This window comes from Phaethon lepturus, unplaced genomic scaffold (genome assembly GCF_000687285.1).
Source record: "Phaethon lepturus isolate BGI_N335 unplaced genomic scaffold, ASM68728v1 scaffold4763, whole genome shotgun sequence".
NCBI lineage: Eukaryota > Metazoa > Chordata > Aves > Phaethontiformes > Phaethontidae > Phaethon > Phaethon lepturus.
In genome coordinates, this window is record NW_010526837.1 from 124,340 (window position 1) to 129,782 (window position 5,443).

Below are 5,443 nucleotides of genomic sequence, written 5' to 3' on the forward strand. Positions count from 1 at the left end.
CGGCAGCAGCTCCACTCCCCTGTTCCCCTCCGCCTGATGGATCCTTGGTAATAAACCACCCTTCAGCCTTTCTTGTCTTAAACCCAAACTGCTGGGATTCAGGGAAGATAAAGATTTCAACCACCTTTCAGAAAAGCCTTCGCAAGAGGTAAAAGCCCCTGTTGGCATAAAAGCAGACATGTAATGGGCTTTCTCTGTCCCTGAAAGTAGTTTAACACCGCAGGAACTTGCAGTCCTTTTATCTCTCTTCTTTATTGAACTGGAGTCGTTAAAATAAACTGATTTCCCAGCCAATTAATTATCAAATATCTGTAACAGCTTTCAAGCCCTGCTATTACTCAGTCTCAGAGGCCCCCACAGGCAATGTTAAGCTACACTCTCCTTACCTGAGTAACTGCTGCTCCTGCAAGTCTGCTCCCTTGTGCCGAGCTGACAGCAGAAAAGCAGCACGGGGGCCAGCAAAACCCTGGAGGAGAGCTGCAAACAACCCCATGGACATCGAAGCGGTGACACCAGCTACATGCAAGCCCGGAGCCAAGAAGCTTTACTGCACCGCTTGACCAAGTCTCAGTTACCAGGTCTCAGCCGCACACAGACCCCAGCCCCATGGCGGGAGCAGATACACCCTTTCAAGACACCTGATGCTGCCAGCGGGATCGGCTGGGGAAAAAAATGAACTGCAGACGCCGAGTACCTTAAGCTTAGCTCAGTGTGGGGCATAAGCTTCAGATAAAACCATGTCCCAGGAACCAGCTGCTCACCCAGACGTGGACAGGGACAGCTCCTGCCACAGCTGTATTACCTACTGAAAAAACAGTCTTTACCTCTGCGTTAACTGAAAGGTTGTACTTGCTATAGGTACATTAGCAATGCCCCTGCCATCTATTTTATAAGCAATAAACTGCACTCATATGTGGTTTCAATTAGGAGATTTCAAATGAGATTGAAGATGATGCATCCCATAATTACTCACCCTTCTCCTTTCTAGAAACTCAAGCAGAATCATTTCCAGGCCAAAATGCGGTCTCTCTTGATTGATGACGCTAATAAAATGGCTTTATTGTGATATAAATAGCCTTAAAAACGTCCTGGAGAGTCAATATCAGTGCTTGATAGCCTTACGCAAGCAAGGTCCTTATCGTACGGTGTACTAAAGCTTAATGAGTTATGCTTCTGAGAAGTTTGTCGTTGGATTTGGGCACTGGTTTGGGGAACTGCAGAAGGGTAGCTCCCGAATTAGACATGCAAAGCGGCAACTGTTTAAACATTTCTCTTCCTTGCGTTCCCTATTAATAATGTCTTCGCTTCCTAGCTCACCTGGTGCCAGTTCAAACACAAGCACCGGCTGAGCCCAGCAGGAGCCACAGGAACACTGTGCTCCAGCATCTCTTTGCTGGAAGGTTACCAGCCACTGCTACGGTAATTGGAAAACCTGAAATTTCTTCCAAATCGTGAACGCTCCGAGCCACTCACAGCCCCTACAGAGGCGCGCGCCCATTTCCCGGACAAAGGGCCTAGGTCTGCTTGCTCTGAAGCACGTCTGTGGCCCCCATCGCGGCTGGGAACGAAGTGCTTGGCACCTCGGGCTGCATGGGAAGCTTGGGGAGTGGCAGAAAACTGTTTTTTAAATTACTCCCTCTGTGCTGTAGCCCACTCCAGAAGGCCAAATACAGAGCCTGCCTGAGAAGAGGAGAGGAGAAGACCTTTGGGGATGCATGAGAGAAAAAGCCCGGAGCGTTCTTCCCTTTTCTGAACAGTAGTGGACCTCGGTCCTCATGAAGACGAAACACCGTTGTTAAGGCCTTAATTTGAAAGTGGGCTATCCTGAAAACAAGCACTTGACTCTAGTGGGGCCATAATCTTCTGCATTCAGAAATACGAGATACTGTAAAGCTTTGGTCATTTAACCGTGCTTTCCAGTAGTGGTACCTTGGCTGAGATCCGGAGGCAGACTGGGTGCTAAAGAGCTTTGCGAGGAGTGACAGAAGCATATACACCTGTCAGAAAACGCTGATATCATAGCAACCATGACAGTGATGCGATCAGGACCTGACAGACAGGCAAAAAGGAGAGGGAAGGATGTGTGAGGAAAGGTGACTGAGAAACTTTTAAGGGACAGCAGTAGGAGTCTGCACGTGGTGGGACACGAACGAGTGACGCTTGGTGCTTGTCTGTGCGTGGCAGAGGGGATGAGGACTCCGGGGCCACGTTCTCCCCTCCACCATACTAGTGCTTCACGTCTCCGAAGGGCAAAGGGACTATACAATTACCCAGCCCTGTCTCGCTCCCCTCTCTCCCCATCACTGCCGTAGTTACATCTAGTCCCATATATTTGAGAGCAATTTTTCTCTCAGAAATAAAGCCTTTGCAAGCGCGTAGGTGGCTGCGCATGTGTGCATATGTTGTCTGCGAGAGCACGCAGGAGCCGGGGTCTGCTGAAATGAGAAGGTGGTTCTGTGTACACGCCAGAGCAGGAGTGAGGACGAGACTATCGAACATGTGTGCGAGGATATGAGAGACTGGGCTTCGCAGAGAATCAGACAGCGAGAGTGAAAATGAGAAGGTGCTCGTATGAGACAGGGTGTGCATTTCAGAGAGGAAAAAAGAGAAAGGTCTTATTCACAGCCTTCCTGTATGTGTTTGATGAGTATCACAAGTTTTAACCAAGAAAAATATGTATGTATTCAAATCAAACACAAAACACCCCTTTTGCCTGGAGCACTCCTGCTTTGCGTGTTTGTTCTGTTGCAAGCTGCTTGTTAGAGGAACACAGGAAACAAGAGGAGGGGGGGAAAAACCCCAGGTTGACATATTTAAACACAGCCAGCTACTGAGGCAGTAGCAAACAGCAAGAAGGGGAAAAACAGGTAGAATAGTTGGAGAGCTGCTGTGACGATGCTAGAATGAAAGACTGTGAAAGTTTCTGAAGACCACCCCTCAAGTGGATTGTATCACTTTTACTGTATACATACTGAGTTGATTCAGAAGCTACCTACAAGGAAACTCCCTCAAAAGCCTATTCTTTATAGCCATTTTGCAGCAAAGAGTCAAAAGACAATGCAAGGAGCACTGGTGTCCTGGCTCAATCCCCTGCAAAGCTCTCTACACAGATTCTAGACAGCCCCAGTTGTCAAAATGTGAACAGAGGGAGAAAAGGACTTGAGCTGGATTTATCAAGAGGAAGAAGAATAGTAACAACAGACTGAGTACCAAACCTCCTGGGGTGAAAGGCCTTTCTAGGACTCCAGGTCCGACAAACATGAGTATAGAGACAGGGATGGCTTTGAAAATATTTTTCCCTGTTCTGTTATGTTTTGTTCTTGCTGGTAAATTTAAACACCTTTACATGTTTATGGCTCTTCAACAGTATCGTAATCCACAGGCCTATGCTGCCCACAGGGAGAATCTACCAATACCCATGTCTAGTCAGACTTAAGTAGCTTATGATGCCACAGGCAATGCATGGGAAGAGCAGGAGCGTGCCAAGGACTGACTGCAGGCGTGAAGCACCAGATCGGAGACATCACACTCAGGAGATCCTGGAAAGGGTCAGAAGTGCAGGTGAAGCTGTATTCCAAGGCAGCTCACCCAACCTTCACCCAGAGCACTGCAGGTCATGGAGAGACTCTTCCAGGGTAAAGACAGCTGTGGGCTTTCCATCCCTCCCTCCTCCTTTTAAAATCAGAGTGAACAGCTCTGATTTACAGCTGGAAAGCAGAGCTCTCATGACACCAAGGGAGAGGAACTACTACCTTGATGTTGAGACTACAGAGCTGGTGCAGGAGAAGAAAAAGTAAAGTGCAATACAGAGGGTGCGGTTCCTTCACCATCATCCCTCCAGCATCTAACCAACACCAGCTTGCTTTGGCTACCGAGACTAAAGCAACCGGGGCAAGCACTGGCTCCTGCTTTGGGCAGGCACCCCACTATGCACAGCAGGCCCCTCCTGACTGGGGTCCCTGGGGTGCTACTGCATCCGCAGCAATAATAGTTACTATTGTTCAAAAAATTACCCAGAAACTTGACAAATCCTTCTGCAGCGTTTGACCCTCTGACCTCCTGAGGCAGTGTGGATTTCACAGACTGACTACCTGCTGTGTGAAAAAGTGTCTCCTTTCATGTGATCTAAATTAAGCCACCATTAGCATCACCAAGTGACCTCTTGTTCTAGTATTACAGGAGGACAGAAAAAGGAGGGACTGATCAGTTTTCACTGCACCCTTCATTAGTGTAAGTAACTCGATTATAAGCCTTTAGCGCGTCTCTTCGGGGAGGCTGTGGATGGACAGTGCTTGCCATCTCCCGCTGGAGCGGGCCAGGAGCGAGCGGCAGCAGGGCGAGCTCCGGGACGGTAGAGGGCATGGCGGCAAGACAGGAGACGGGAGAGCTACGGGAGAGAACTGGTGCTTGCACATTTTTGCGAGCTTGCTACAGTGGGGAAAAAAAAAAAAACAACCCCTGCTCAGTCCAACTGGCTGCCTCCTTGTAGGTAAATCTCGCAAGATTACTAACCATGCTTCACAGCCCTCTGGTAATTCTACACGCTGTCTTAAATGAGGGTGTAGCCAGTGTTCAAGATAATGTAATTTTTTATAACATATTCCCTATTGTTTTCCTGTCCCTTAAAGGCAACCAAGCATCCTCTATGCTTTCGGAATTGACGCTACCCACTGAAGAAGCTTTTATCGAGTTACTCACCATGACTCCCAATCTCTTCCCTCCAAGGAGCCTGGGAGCTCAGCACTCATCACCGTACAGCTGAAGTGGAGACTATTTTTGTAGTCTGCATTACCATACGCTCATCCACATTATAGCTCATCCATCATCCTGCTGCTCTGTCCCCATGGTGCCTTTAAATCCTGCTGACTCATGGAGGCGGCAGCTCGCACCCGCCTTTGGTCAGCAAGATGGGGAGAAGCTCCCTTGGAGACGAGGGGCGCTGGGGCAGAGGGAGGACCCAGCCCCAGGGAGAAGACCTCGGAGAAGCCAGGCCAGGCCCCAGAAGCGGGTCCCGCTGCCTCTCCACAGCCCGTGCAGCGAGCCTGCAGAGGATGCAATGGGCTGGGCCCGCTCTCAACATCTCCTATGGCTTTCGACAACCCTGCTGCATTGCTCACAAGCCAAACCAGGAGTCGTCGCCACTGAAGTACCAACGTGCCAGCCACGTAAGACAGGACAGACTAAACGCCTCCATGGGGTGTGCTGACTCCCACTGTTGACTTCTCTCCTTGCAAAGGAGCAACTATTCTTTGCTTACTAATGCTTGACTGGGTTTTAATCTGTGACAAGACCTTGCCCCTTCTCCCATAGCTATTTATTTCCCTTCATAATTTCGTGTGAAAGGCCTTATCAAAGGCCTTATGAAAATCAAAGTACATTACGTCTGCTGGGGATCACCTTTATCTTATTTTATTAAACTTAAAAAAAAACCAAAAAAAACCCA